The sequence below is a fragment of the Vicugna pacos genome, chromosome 1 (genome assembly GCF_048564905.1).
Source record: "Vicugna pacos chromosome 1, VicPac4, whole genome shotgun sequence".
In the NCBI taxonomy this organism is placed as follows: Eukaryota; Metazoa; Chordata; class Mammalia; order Artiodactyla; family Camelidae; genus Vicugna; species Vicugna pacos.
In genome coordinates this window covers 100004293-100020737 of record NC_132987.1, presented here as the reverse complement: position 1 = coordinate 100020737, position 16445 = coordinate 100004293, and positions in this window count along the sequence as shown.

Below are 16445 nucleotides of genomic sequence, written 5' to 3'. Positions count from 1 at the left end.
AAATAAAGAAAGAGGAAGAGAATATTGAGTGCATTGCATGGGGTGGCGGAGGTGGGGGAGAACAAACTGGAGATCTGTCGAAATGTAAATATCTAAAATAAGGGAAGATGCTTTTCAAAATCTCCCTTCTTCACGTCCAGTGACTGATGTCTACTGGCTTAAAGCCAGAAACATGTGGTACATCCATTAGTCTCAGTTTGGAATTAGATTCGAATTTCCAGACACAGTGCTTTTTCACAGGTCAAAATTTTTCAATTTTTCAATTTTTCTTTTAGAGCTTTTGTAAATTTACTTCTTTCTAGGCCAAATCTGATGTGCTATGTGTAAAATTGTAGCTGTGATTTGGGCTCTTTCTATGTGTATAAGTATTAAGCAAGGCAGAGTTACCCGTTTTGACCATAACATGAACACCTCAATCTTCCTTGCCTTTGGGGGGTTTGCCTATGGCTTGAGTCCGAGCAGGAAACCTAACAACCTACTTGTCAAGCGGTTTTGCTAAGTCCTAATAGAATAAGCATTCCAAGAATAAGACTAGCAGCCTCCTGTCTCCTCTAGGGGGTAAGGTCACCAAAAGATCACATACAATTTCACTTCCTTGTAACATGTGCTTCTCTTAAACATAGCTGGTCATGAGCTGCACCCTCAGAGTGCGACTCAGATTCTCACCCCCACACTCTGGGTGTAAGCAGGGAATTTAGGATGTGTCTCCTCATTGAGTACGTGACCTGGCATCTTAACGAGGCCTCCAGGAGCAAAGTATAGGAAGCCAGTGGCAGCAGGGTCAGGGTGGCTCCTCCCACATCTGCCTCATCCTGATAGGTCTCCTTCCAAGTACTTTTGGGTGTTCTACTCAAAAAGCTTCGGATCATCCAGCTCATTCAGATGACTGAGATGTGAACATTAAGCAAACAAACCAGAAAACCCCAATCCAAAAACCACCCACCAGCCAAACACATACCAGGAGTTCATTTTCAAACAGTGAAACCCCTAAGCTGTTTTAAGAAAGCATTAAAAAAAACAAAACAAAACTGTGCAGCTTGGTCAACTATGTGGTGAAAAATTCTGCTCAATCTTGTCCTTGCCTTGTGGACATGAACAACTGGATAATGAGTTCTTTTTAAAATTTTCCAGTGGTGCTTGGGCCTTGTATAAATGCTAAATTTGCTAAATTTACACAAAAGCTCTAAGACTGATAAAATATTTTGTTTTAATGAATTTTTCCATTGCTAGCCCAAAACATTCTCTTCAAAGTGATAGACAGTATTCTTGTATGCTTGGTTTGGTTTATAACAATTTAAATTTTTTAAATTTAAAAATTTGAACAGAATAGAAATTCACAGGAGCAATAAATTAATCTTTTCTCTTGGAACTGCTGTGAAATCCTAGGGAGTATGTGAGCTCTCTTAGCATAACCAAATAGTTAAAATGACAGTAAGAAAGAATTTCTAAGCCAATGTTTACATTATCTAAAGCTAGGGAAAGACAATATTAGCAAATTAGAAGGGGAAAAAAAGAATAAATTACTGAAAGTTAAGTGTTTAAATTAGGCTCCTTTAGTCGTGAGGTATAGAAACTGACCCAAAGTAGTCTAATTCAAAGAAGGGAGAGAGGTGTCCCTGGAATCCGGATAAACCTGAACCCTGAAGCCACACAACAGAGTCAGTGCTTCTCTCAAAATAGATGCTTCCCCTCTCAAGCTGTCTCTCTTTCAAGGTCCTTGTTTTTCTGGACTTTGCTTTTTAATCTGCTTTTATTCTAATTCTCTCTCATCTCAACTGACTTCTTTTGCTTATTTTTCCACAGGGTCTCAGACGGCTGCCCTGGCCTTGATCTTGCATGGCCTCAGGCTCCAATGCAAACAGTTCACTGATCACAACCCTCTGAGTTGCTTAGAATGAATTCTGAACACGGAGAATCCGATTGGCCAGGCCACTGAGTCACTGCATTAGGAGCCTCCAAGACCACCAATGTCATGAAGAGATCAATCAGATTTTCTATCTTTCCATCTTTTCTATACAAGGTTGATACAGTTTCTATCATGTGCTTGAAGGTGGAGAGGTAGGAAAAATTGAAATGTCATTTGTGGAAATATCAAGTGTTGCTATTTCCAAGTGTTGAATCATCTTCCAGGATTCTAAACAGGATTCATTTCTAAAAGCATTCATTGATTCACTCATTCATTCAAGCTTTCAGTGACCTATCAAGTATTTATTGCATGTCTAATATGTGCAGGGCACTGGGCTTGGTGCTGAAATTACCTCTTACCTCTAGGCCATTTAGAATTTGCTCTACACAATTTAATACTTAAGAGAATATAAGGCAGTGTATAACTATGTTTCTTGATTACTAGACGTGTATCTGTAACTGGTGTGTTTGCTTCTCATGAGCATGGGCTATCATAATTTGTATTCCAGCCCAAGATGGGTGTACACTCAATGAACAGGAAACGTTCACGGGCTGGCTTTTTACCCATTCTGCTTTGAAGACTAAACACTTGGGAAAGATAGAGTTTAAATATTGCTAAAAACAGTCCGATTGAATTACTTAGTGTGGGAAGCCTCTTCCTTCTCTTCGTGTCACTGTTTCATCTTCCTAGAAAAATATTGTTGTTCCCTTGTTTTGAAATCTAGAATGAAGTATATGCTCTAGGTAAGGATATTATAGTATCCTATCTGGAATCTGACCCTGAAAATCATGTCAAATTTTGATTGACTTCAGAAGAATTTATTCTGGGCTTGGAAAAATTATCATAGTTGTTTCTTTTTGTACCATACTATAGAAAATGGCATTTAGGAGGTCTTTTGCACATAATATTCATTTAAAACTACTGCAACCCTTCCTGATATTTTGTCTTCATTAAAAGAAGACATCTCCCTGGAAGTCATGCTGGGTCCAGGGAAGGTGTGGAATGTGTGGGTAAGGGGTCAACTGCAGAGTGTAAGGTCCTGGGGCTGATGATTAAAATTATGAATCACAACATACATGTCCAAGTTTTTGTTTCAGCCCCTGCTGAAATTCTTTATTCATCAAATATATATGGAACATTGATTATGTGCTAAGCACTGTTTTGGGAATATATTAATGACTGAGATTGGAAAAAGTGCCTTTCTTCATGGACTAGAAGATGAAATTCTGAAGTTTTTCAGAAGAATATATGATATATTTTAATGACTGTTTCTGAAAAAGATGTAGTCTTTAAAAAACTGCACAGTCAACTTCATATGGATGTTTAATGTCTGATCTGTTTTCTTAAACTTATGTACGTGATTTTTTTATGCCCTTCTCATATTGATGGGCATCTATTATTTTGTTTCCTAAGTATAAGCTCCTTTAAGAATTGCAACTTTAGTAAGGTCCAAAGAAAATCTACAGCCAATTATGTTATTAGAATTATCTTCAAAGCTATTTGTGTTGGTTTTTAGCTTTTAACTTCTATTCACATATTTAACTAATGCTTGAGAGATGGGGGTAGGGGAAAGGGCCAGCTAAGTTTCTTTAAAATTGGATTTATTATTTATATGTATATATATATATTTTATTTTTATCTTTTATATCTTGGGTTAAGCCTTATTTTCATTCTGAAATAAATGGAATGCACTAAGAATCTATAGATGGAAAAGTTTCAGTGATGCCGGTACACAGTGTTCTCTGTTATCTAGATTTTTAAAAGTTTACCTTTACATCATTGGGTGACTCTGGGTTTCCTGTTCAATTCACTGTATCTAGTGACCTTTTGTGGAGTCTGTTCTTCTAAAGCTTTTGAGGTGGGAACACACAGCATGTTGTGTTCCATGTCATGTCAGTCATTACTCTCTTTGACTTTTCTTGTGTTCTCAAGTCAATATGTTCCAGATTAATGAGGCATTTGTTCTTAATCAAGAAACTATTTAAGAATACACTTTTAATTTTAATGACTTGTTTATGATTAATTGTCTCTGCGTGCCCTTCTCATACTTGAGGATAGTTCAAAGCTGCTGCCTTTTCCCTGAACAGTTCCCAAGCGCCTGAATACTGGTCGCTGCTATGACCCAGTGATCTCAAGGGACTGAACAAACAAGGTTATTGATTTCCTTGAGAAAATCATTCACACAGTTCGCTTAAACTAACAATCACCTTGAATAATCATAATTTTCAAAAGCAGTGTTAAGCAAACTGTGTGGTTATACATTATATATTTTTAATGTTCCCTTTGAATGTATGTATCTAATGAGGTCCTACTGTTTTATAAGCAACGATATTAGAAATAATCTGTGAAGTAAACTTGTTCTCCCAACTGATCTATACCATGCCATTAGTTGCTTTAATTAAAATTTACTCTGTTAATGTATGTTTTCTTCTTTATTTAAGTAACCAACAGGGAAGGGTATGTGTGTGTGTGTGTGTGTACTTTATTTGAAGCTACAAAACTAAGTGATCCACGACTCTGAATAATAAGCTGACATCTATTGAGTGCTTACTATCTGGCAGGCTTTGTTCCAAGTGCGTAAAATCTATTAATTCATTTACTGTTCATAACTACAATTTGAGGGAGCCCGGTTTTTATTCCTGTCTTACAGATCAAGAATCTGAGGCACAGAAGTAAGTGATTTGCCCAAGGTCACATGGATGATAAGTGGCAGATTGGAGATTGAGAACCTGGTAATATGGCTCCCAAACTCAAGCTTCCTAAGCACAAGGCTGTACCACTCTATACATGAAGAAGCTCTCAGTTTTGGCAGTCCCTTCTTAGGAACCATAGTTATTTTGTACTATCTGTAATTCATTTGTAAACGTGACTCACCTATGGCCATGGAGCTACATACTGTGTCCTTTGGTCCTTCCCCAATAGGTGCTAAAAATGGGACAGATGAGTTAGACCCTTTCACAATTCATATATTTCTTTATTTGATAGATGTATGTTTCCTTTAAACAGGGCAGATATTGACATTTTAGAGACTGCATAAAATTAGGATGAGAAATGGAAACTAGAATTAATAGACATCTTTTCTTTCCCTACGGTGGCCATGAGCATCTGAAACAATCACAGTAGGTATTCAGGGATCGGGCTGACCGTGTCATGTTTGCCTAGGTAACTGACTTTCTTTTTGGATTTCAGTCCATTTCAAAGCATCCTAGGAGAAATATGACTCAGCTTTTAAGATAAGGATTCAATATAACTGTGTTCTTGTTCCACCTAGGATACCATGCTTTAGAATCATTTAAGATTTGCTGTTTCCAGTGTAAATCCTGATGGGAAAGATGGGTTTCAATTTTCCTGCCACTGAAGACAACATAGTAGATAGAAATAGAATATTAGTCTATCAGATTCATTGGCAAGAAATTAGTAAGTGTGGTTTGAAATTTTCTTTCATAAGTTACTTTCCACATGCTCCTGACAAGTCCCTTGATCTCTCTGAGGCTTAGCCTTCCCTTTCATGAGTTTAAATGGTGGGAATGTTTTTCATCAGGACTCTTTGGCTTCCAAGTGACAGAATCCAACTAAGATTATTTTAAACAAAGTAGGAGATTTAGAAGACCCAAGGGTAGAGATGTAGCTGGACTTGATGGAGAACTGGAGGGAGAGATCTGAGCACCATTAAGACTCTGTGTGGCTCTTCCCTTTTTGTTTTCTGGGTTATGCTTTCTTTTTTTTTTCCCTCTCTCTCTTATTGCCTCCCTTTTCTGTTCCACATGATTGGAAATGCAGTTACTGATGGTTGGCCTCTTAGTTTTAGACATTATAGTTCAGGTACCCCAAAAATGACTGTCAGTTCTAGATGAAATATTCTCAAGGATGGATTCCAATTTCCCATTTGTATCAGGTACCCAGCTGGGATTTATAAGCTTGGCTTGGAGGATGAAGTCTGGGGTAGGGATAATGATGGGGCCATCTTGAGCCTCATGTTTACTGCTGGGCCAATCCACTGTTGCCCCAGAACAGTCTATGGTAACCTCATAAATGGAGTGAGGAAGATGGACAATTCTCACATGAGAAGGCTGGACAGATGACCCCATATGTGTCCACTATAGTTAATTCCTTGCCTATACGTAAATAATAGGCCCTTTTTTCTCTTTGACCATAATAAATGAGACATGAAAAGTCTACTTTTTTGTATTTTATGAAAGTAAATACTTAAAAAGAAAATTATTCGATGAAACACATATTTTGGAATACATACTTTATATGGTCCAAACTGGTAGATTATAATCTGATGGGTATAAAATATTTAGCCCAAGCCTACTATACATATATAGATTCTTTTATAAAATATCTTTGTCTATGTTTTCCCTGTAAATGGATATGTATATTTTTATTAATTGGTTAAAATTGAGTTTGAGGGTTCAAGGAGGGCTTGATAAAATAGGTAAATATTGTAGGGAGGGCAATTAAATTGCGAGTTATTGCGAATGTAACTGAATAATAAAAAAAGTAAGACTTGGGACCAGGGAAAATAATAGGATTGAATAAGAAAAAAATAGAGATTAATTGGATATAGTAGATTAACAGGTAAGAAGTTAAATTTAAAAAAGTCTTTTATGAAAGCTGGAAGCTGATATGAGCTTGTAGTTTGAGTCTTAGGAGAACCAGGCTGTGATGGATATTTTCTGCTTGGCTCCCTCCCTGCCCCAAACCTTTTCTCCCCCTTTGCATCGTCTGTGCCCTGGGAGTCTGAGTTTTCTAACAGCTTCTCCCAGACTGCCTTCCTGGCTGGCTTCTGTCTGGATTCTACCAGCTGAAGGCTGACTCACTGGCCAGGAGATTAGGGAACAAGAGGAGAGAGAGAGGTCAGAGCTCTCTTCTCGGCTCCCTCCCTGCCTCATGCTGCGTCCTTCCCTGCTGCAGGGAGGCTGTGAGGAGGCTCAGCTCAAGGCTCCAGCTTTCCCTGGGCTGTGCCAAAGCCCATTCCCTCTTCCCATCGCCCTTTCAGCCTCGGGTTGGGGCCGGAGGGGAGGCAGGGATGGTAGTGGGGCAGTTTACAGGTAACTGCTTCCTTCTGTCACTAGTCTCTGGTGCCTAATCTTCCCTTCTTTGTTTCCTTAACCCTGCTCAGACTTCTACTTCATGATTCCTGCCTTAAAGTCTATTCATTTGAAACGTTGTGGATGAATTATTTTTGCTGCTGAAACCCTAATAATTTACAAGTGAGGGAACTTATATATGTATACTTAGAAGCAGATATAAACATTTTATATGTATATACAAGATTTTATTTATAAAGAGATTTATTTCAGTAATTGGCTTTTGCAATTGTAGAGGCTGATAAATTCAAAATCTGTAGGGGAGGGCGGGCTGGCAGGCTAGAAACTCTTGGGCAGCAGCTGACCTTGGCAGTCTTGAGACAGGATTTCTTCTTCCTTTGGGAGACCTTAGTTTTACCCTTAAGGCCTTTCAATTGATCGAATGCAGCCCAGCCCCATTGTTGAGGATAATCTTTACTTAAAGTCGGCTGATCCTAGGTGTTAACTACATCTACAAAATAACCTCCACAGCAATACCTAGGTTAGTGTTTGAGTGACGAGGTAAGTCGACACATAAAACTAACAATCACACCAGGCATTTGGGAGAGCTATTGCTTAGAGAAACCAAGAGGAAAAGTAAGCTCTTGGAAGAGCCAGAGACAGCCCTAGACTGGGAGAGAAACAGACTCGAGCAGTGAGGAAGAGAGATTCCGAATAGAATAATTTATCCATAAGATGCAAAATGCGGAAAGATTGTTTTCCAAATAAATTGTCCCGATGTGATGCAAGCATGACAAAGCTTCATACTTCGTTCACTGGGGCTTTTTGGTACTCAAGACTATTGTCAGTGCTTGGCCTTGAAGAGGGCTAACATGAAAGTTCAATTCCTGCAAGTTCCTGAGTGGCAGGAGTGATAGGGAAGGTAGGGACCCTGCGCTTGACACTTCACTGTCTCTGCTCTCAACAGGCTTATAATTTTGTGAAGGAGAGCAACCAGAGTTCACGAAGGATCAGAGAGCAAGGCTGTGGTGTGTGCACTGCTATTTCTGTTTAGTGCATTTTTCTCTCTCTGGAGTTTTTCATGGGTCCCGCGTCATCTGGCGTCTGTCCAAGGTTGTTTTATTTTTCTCACTCTTTCTTGCCATCGAGGTCATGTGTTGTAATTTGGACTTCGGTCCACAGTTCATGTTACAGCACAGGCTGTAAATTCAGTCAACAAGCCTTTATGGAACAGAAAGTACTTTGAGCATCATGTGAAGAACCCTGAACTAAGGGTTTTCTTTGAGAAGGGTTGTTGGCCAGTTGACCAGCTCTAATCTTTATGGGCCCCAGGTTGTGCTGTCTGTCGGCCCTGAGGTGGGTGGCAGGAGGTTGTGGACCAAGGCCTGGGAGAGTTCCAGACAAAGCTTGAGACAAGGCATTAGACCTACGTGGGTCTAAAATCCCAGATGGGCGACACAGATGAAGGCCACGGGAAGAGACTGAGCCAGAGGAATCAGGAAACAAACGCAAAACAGTTATAATTAGCGAGGGACAGCAGTTAGGTAAGGAAGTGGGCTTAAGGACCAGGAAATAAAATTAAAAACAAAAAACAAAAAACAAAAAATCCCAGTGAGAACTCTCCAGTCTCGGGGCTGGTGATTCAGGTAGAGTTTGGAATCGATGTCAGACTGACTCTGGAATTTTAGAAGATAAGAGCTTCTGGCCGGCCCGGGGATGGAGGGGCAGAGAACGGATTCCCCCTCTTGGCCTCACTGAGTTCTCAATGGAGACCATGTTTTGTTCAGAACCTTTTAGATGAGCTTTGCTTGGAACTCATCTGAACTCTGACCATGGCTGATCCCCTGTCCTACCCCTTAGGGCATTTTTCTTTCTGAAATAGCAGATATTTCTAAGTAGGTTATGCCATCACTCTCAGACTAAGAATAATTGAGATCATGGATGTCAGACACTAAGCGTGTGCCGGCCACGGAGTGAGCACTCAATAAATGGTAGTGATGATGATCCTACAAGCATGTGATTACCTTTTTTTATTTTTTCATTGCTTGCCCCATACAGCATTAGTCATGGGACAGTCCATTGCTTGTGGCTCACACAGACCCCCTCATTACTTTCAAAAGTGAATGTGAAATGGTATTTTCATCTCAACACCAGATTCCAGGCACACAGCAGCTAATCTCTTTTCTTTGACCATTATTCTGCATACACTATAAATAGTTATAATTTCTTTAGATTCAAGCAAGCATCTGTTTCTTCATTCTCAAATCTTTTGAAAAGGCAAGTGCAGGAAGTTTCTCTAACTAGCTAGTCATTATCAAGTTTAAGGTTGGAGACATGGAAATCCCATTACTGCAGAGTTGATGGGAGCCGGTCAAAATTTCAGTGCCCAGATTTTATTTGGTACTGTCCTCAGATTTTTTTCTTTTCCCCCAAACTGTCTCCTAACACCAAGACAAAGTTCACCTGTCTGAATTCCTGGGATCTCTCTTGGTTCCTTATTTTTTTTTTTTAATTGACACTGTGTTAGAAACTGGACAATCTTCAAGAACAGTTGCTATTTTTACAGACAGAGTGTATGTCCCCATCCGTCTCTGCTGCTTCCCACCTTATTTCCTCCAGAACACTCAGATAAACGCCATCTGGCCTGAGCGCTTTATTGCACTTTGCTTTCTTCGATTGCAGCATGTCTTCTTCATTGGAAACTCTAATCTCTGTTTTTCTTGTGAAAAGCGTTCTCAGAAATTAGAATTTCCCCATCATTTCCCAGAGTCAAGTGTTGCCAGAGAACCAAACAAAACCCTCTCTGCACTAGTGTTTCTCTACCATTATTATCATTCCCTGCCGCCCGCCTGCGACGTCACATCCAGCGGTTTACCTGCCGGTGAGGCTGCCATCCGGCCACGCTGGGTTTCTTCTTCAGAAGCCTGCTTTTTATTCCCCAAGGCCTAATCTTCTTTTTGGAAGTGTTTGGGCTATTTCCTTTGAGATATCCCAGTCTCTTTCCCCTGGTTGTCTGTTTTTAATGAACAGTTAAATTCTTGGATTGATGTTTTGAGTAAGAAGAACTAAAGGATGCTGAAGCTCTCTTTGGCCCTCAGATTCTATGATTCTGTAACTTTTCGATTCACTTACTTTTACTACTTCTTTCCAAATAGTCTTGGTTAAGTGTGAATAGCACCACGGGTGGATTTTGTACCACAATGCTAGATCGCCTGGCTTGGGGTTTTGGCCCTGCTACTTCTTAGCAATGCGCTGTTGGCTGAATTGTTTAACTTCAGTTTTCTTATTTGTGGATTGGGAATAATAAAATGATCTCTTCCTCAAGGTTGTTATGGTAATTAATATAGATTGTACATTATGAGCTAACAAACAATATGCCTGGAAGGTGCCTGACACATAAATGCACAACAACTGTTAGAGCTGTGTTATTACCCTTGACTCAGTGGATGTTAGATGAGTCACAATACCACATAACCACCTGTCCCAAAGCTGTGGTCTTAGATGGAGGACAGTGCAATGCGGCGGTGAAAAAGGAAAGACACTTGAGACAAATGGGAACAGGAAATTGGATATATCTCACAATATGATCAAACACAGGCTATGATCTAAGAAAATCCAGGAGAAATATTTAAACTTAAAAGAAATAAAGACAGAAATAATGCATGGAAGAGTGGTTATTTATAGTACTCACAGGTGGTAAGTTTTTCCTAATAATTTCATCATTAATGTCGTGAGTCAAAAGAGGTAGGCTTAAATAATGATTTGGATGATGTGAGGACATTTCTTCTCTGCTCTACGGTGACCATATATGCTTCTGGGCAAATCGTTCCACTTACTAATTTTTTCTGGTAAGACACCATTTGGCATCAAATCAGGAATTTTGCCCTCAGAGGCCTGGAAACTCACAAAAAAAGTTCATACAGAGCTATCTGTGTCTTTTTTTTTGTGACCTACTCCCCCTTAGCATGGGATCTCCGGTGACATGGAGTCTAGTATTTTCACTACTTTCTTTTTTAAAAAATTACAGTTGAGTACAATATTATGTTAGTTTCAGGTGTACGTCATAGTGATCCAACAATGAAATACATTACAAAATGATTACCACAACACATCCAGTAACCATCTGTCACCAAACAAAATTATTACAGTGTTACTGACTTTATTCTTTATGCTGTATGTTACACCCTGATCTATTTTACAATTGGAAGCTTGTATCTCTTAATCCCCTATATCAATTTCACCCAACCACCCACCCCTTCTCCTCTGGCAACCGTCAATTGCTTTCTGTATCTATAAGTTTGTTTCTGTGTTGTTTCATTTATTTGGTTGTTATGTTTTTTAGATTCTACATACAAGTGAGATCATACATTATTTCTCTTTCTCTGTCTGACTTGTTTCACTTAGCATAATACCTTCTAGGTCTATTGATGTTGTAAATTGCATAATTTTACTCTTTTTTATGTCTGAATAATATTCCTTTGTGTGTGTGTGTGTGTGTGTGTGTGTGTGTGTGCGCACATATATATTGCTTTTTCTTTATCCACTTATCTATCAATGGACATTTGTATTTTTTCCATATCTTGGTTATAATAAATAATGCTGCAATGAATATGGGGTGCAGATATTTTTTCAAATTAGTACTTCTTTCCTTCTGGTAAATACTCAAAAGTAGAATTGCTGTATTGCATGGTAGTTCTATTTTTAATTTTTTGAGGTACCTCCATACTGTTTTCCATAGTGGCTGCATCAATTTACATTCCCACCAACAGTGCATATGGGTTCCCTTTTCTACACATCCTCTCCAACACTTGTCATTTGTTGTCTTTTTGATGACAGTAAGGTGATGTCTCATTGTGGCTTTGATTCACTTTTCCCTGATCATGTTGAGCATCTTTTCATGTGTCTGGCTTAGTCATCCATACATGTCTTCTTTGGAGAAATGTCTATACAGGTCCTCTGCCCATTTTTAAATTAGATTGTTTGTTTGTTTATTGATATTGAGTTGTATGATTTCTTGATGCAATTTGGATATTCACTCCTTATCAGATATATCTGGTGCCCTCAGTCTTGAAGGTTGATCTCATTCCAGCCTGGACAGAGTGAGGGAGGAGAGATTTAAGAGTCTGTAGCTTCCTCAAATGGATTAATCTGAGCCCAAAAATTATTCTTTGGATAGGCTAGGCAGTATGAGAATAGCCCATGGACACTGATTCATAAATTACCTATATTTAGTCAAATATATACTCAAATACATAACATAAAATATATAATAAACATATATATATGTGTGTATATATATTTATATATATATATATATAAATCAAGGGGATCAGTCTGGGCTGCCATCTAAGTTAACCTCACAATTGGTTTAGATGCCTGAACTAAGCTGGGGCTGCCCAGTCTTGCCCCAAGGCTGAGCTGGTAAAATCTTTCCCCCATGATTGGGACCATGAAGCTAAAAACTTTTGGGGCAATCTCCCCAATTATTTCAACATAGTGCTTCTTTGTTTGGTCTGAGGACCCCTAATTTGCTTGAAGGATGAATTAGTCTGTATCTATTTGCAGTTAGAAGGCAAGTCGAGTGATTGATCTTAAAAGTCACTTATATAAAGCACATAGCTTCCTTGTCTCGATTTCATTTTCCTTCTTCAGTGAATCACAAGAGGGTGACTGTGGATGTTTAATGTGCAGCTGGGTCGGAGACCTTGAAATCCTCTGCAACAACAACTTTGAAAGCTTCCTTATTGGGAATGGGAAGATATTTGCTTCTCCAACTCCTTTGTGGGACTATAACCAGCTTTAATATTTTAATTAAACATTGTATTTTAGGCTTGTACTGATGTCTAAACATCATGGGAGTAGGTGTTCTTTTCACAATGTTTAGACACTACATCGCTTTGTACGTCAAGCTCTAAGAAGAGCAGCGACATCTAAGCACCGCGGCTCAAACATCCAGGTATATCAGAGTAACTGAGTGGGTAAGCACACATTTACCTGGGGCCTCAGGGTCTTTGCATCTCCTTGATGTGCTCACGGCCAGGGTATTGTTCTCAGCAGCATGGAGGAAGGTGGGCAATATTGTCCCCAGGCAACCATGGGTCAAGCTAGAACTTTATTTCTATAGAAGGGAAGAGCTGCTTTGGGGGACTGTAACACCAAAACACAGATTTGTCCTTTCTTATAGTGAAAACTGGCATTTGATGAAGACTTTCATTATTTTAGAAGTGTAGCTGACTTTCCTGGTAAATAATTGAGATGTCCTAGCCCACACTCTAATGGGATGACAGTTTAACTATGTGAGAAACTCTTTGTACCAACTGATAACTCAATTGCTTGGGGAGGAGAAAAGGAAAAAAAAAGCAATTTTGTGTACAGGTGCCTGGAAGGGGAGCAAGGGGGAAAAGAAGTTGGGGAGATATTCCTTTTCCCCAGCTGACTTGAGGGACTACCAATAAGGTCCAATTGAAAGAAGTGTTAGGAGCCAAAGGAGCTATTTTAATGAATAACTAAAGTGATGGTGATAAGAATGATGCAGATGAAAATAATAATATCTATATCGTTTGTTGAATGCTTCCCAACTTCTGGCATTATGCCAAATGCCTGATCTATTAAGATAATATTTCATTTAATCCTCACAATAATTTTATGAAGAAGGAATGATTATTTCCGTCACATTAAAGAAAGGAAAATAGAAATTCAGGTTCAGAAAGGTTTCATATCTTGCTGAAAGTCAAAGAAATGGTAACGGCAAGGACAAGATTGGAATCTAGATGTGATTTTAGAGCCAAATTCTAGACTATTGGGTTCTAGAGCTCTGGCCTACCAATAGTAAAGTGCAGCTCAAAAGCTGGGGGAGAGTTTATCCTTCTTATGTTTTTCAACATCCTTCCTTCCTCCACTCCCACCCTTCATCTCACTCCCTCAACCACTCCCCCAGCCTCCAAAGAGACTCTCACACAGCAGCCTGGGAGAAGATGGGAACACCCCGGGGAGGACTGTGGCCAGAGAGGAGCCCAGAGCAGGGGCCTGGAGAGCAAGGGGGCTTATGGAAGGGCCCAGGGACAAAGAACATCAGCTGGCTTGTTTCTGAGCATACATGAGCTCTTTCTCCGGGACTTTGTGGAAACAGAGAAAATCTCAAGAGGGGATCCATGTTGACTTGCATGTTATACTGTTGCTGCAACCTGACTGGTCCTGCTTTGCTGATGAGGCACAGAACCACCCAGTCACACCAGTAATTGCCAGAGACTGCATTCCCCAAATCTCTCCCAAGTGCTTCTAGATTTGCAAAATGGAGGGGTTGAATGAGATGACCCCCCCCACCACCACCACCAAATTTCTTTTAGCTTTAAGAAGCTACGAACTTAAAATTTATTTTCAGCTGGAACCCAAGTTGGGACACTAGGTGCAAATGCATTTATACTGATTCTGACTCAAGAAGAAGAACTCAAGGCCAATGTGAGGGGAAGAAAGAACAAATGGAAAGTGACGTGGCTCAGGACTAAACCACCATCTAGAAAGGTCACAGTTTGGAAACACTGTATGACAACATTTTGCTTCTATTTCTTTATCTAGAAAATCCCAGCATAACCAAAGAAACCATGATTGTAATCCTTTTTCCTGGGGCCACCTGCCCTGGCCCTGAGTCTCTTATTTCTATGATTGGCTCAGGTTCCTGGGTCTCCAACCTTTGGAAGCTGAATATGAAATCAATCTAACAGGAAGTTATTATGCTTTCTCCTCAGTGACGAGTATCCTGAGAGCCCTTCCAGACGTTAAATAGAGGAGGGAGTCATTTACATGATCATCTTTCTACCTCCATCAATCTATCCTTCCATCCATTTATTCAGTAGCCATTCATGTAGCACTTCACTACATAGCAAACACTGTGTTGGATTCTGTGGAAAGTGAGTCCAGAAAAATTACACACTTTCTGCCCTTGGCAGAATTTAAAACAATCCAATGTCAGTGGTGGAGAACTAGTTTCAGCCAATGTACTGGCTGCTACAATTGACCAGCAAATTAAGTTGTATGCATCACAGTACAGAAGCACTTCATAAAACCAGTGGGACTAGTAAAGGCATTCAGAGAACTAGCCTGAGTTGGGTCTTGAAGTGTGAATATGAATTACTTGGAGGACTAAGAGGAAAGGTATTCCTAAAATCAGACACGCAGGAAGATACAGGGAGTATTTGCACGGCACACTTAGGTAGGGAATGGCAAGCAGTTTTGCATAAGTCAAAAACACACAATATTAATAAGGAAGAAGAAAAAAATAGGACCATTTTGTGAAGAAGCTAGTGTAGTATGTTGGCTGGCCAAGATGTTTGATTTTGCCATGAGGATACTAGAGAATTGCTCAATCAGTTTAGATGGGAGAGTAACTTATTCTTCAAGAGAATTATGAAAATAAGGTGTCCTTATGTTAACAGTCTGTTTGTGATTCTTAATGTCATTGGTGATTTCTAGAAGCATTTAACTTGCATCTTCCTGTGTCATGGCCCTTATTCTTAAGTTCTCATAGTCACAGGTATTCCCTGGGAACATTTTTAAACCCCAGTGACCCTGTTCTATCTCAGTCCAGTTAATTTAAATGTCCTTTTTAAAGTAAACTTTACGTTAAAGTAAAACACCCACGTGGCAAAGGGCACGTATCAAAAGTGAACAGCTCAATGAGTTATCACAAAGAGAATGTCCTCAAGTAATCAGAACCAGAAAATTCTGTCAGCACAACACAAAGAATATGCAAGATATACTTTTAGAATTGGGGCTGAGAATAGATTTAAAAAAAAGTTTAATATTTACTTTGATTCTAAAAGTAAATGACTCTAAAATGACTTACCAAAACCAACATCTAGGGCTGGTTCCCAGACATCAAGGATATTTTGTAGTTCCTAGGTGATGTCAAAGCACAGCCAAAGTTGAGAGCGTCTGTGCTCAGGGTTATTCCACAAAGCTGAGCGGACTGTGTATGTTCAGCCTGTCATATACCCTGTTGAATCTCAGCTCTCCTTTGCTGTTCATTAAGGTATACTCTGAATCCTGTTCCTGCCAGTTTTCATTCTGTAATTTTGAAAAAGACCCTCCCAAGGAATTGCATAAGAGTGCTCTCTCTCAATTCGATTGTAATTTATTGTTGGAAGCAGCAAAATTAACTAAACGTTACAATGTGGTGAGATGGTCACTCTGATGTTTCTCCATACATATATATGGGGAGGTACAAGCTCCAACTCGGTTTTTCAGTACAGAGAATTTAGAATATAGAATACAGAATACAGAATATAGAATGTAGAATGCAGAATGTACAACACAGGGACTGCTGTGGAAGGGACGCTGGTAGTCAGAGAGGGAGAGGGAGGTGAGGTGTCAAGGAGGAGCAGTACTAAGGCAGAGTTCAGGGTCCCAGGGATCAAGGACAAGTGGATTATTCCAGGAAGGGGAATCAGAATGTGTAAGGCAAGGGAGCAAGAAAAACATGGCAAAGACCCAGGGTTCTCATGACATAA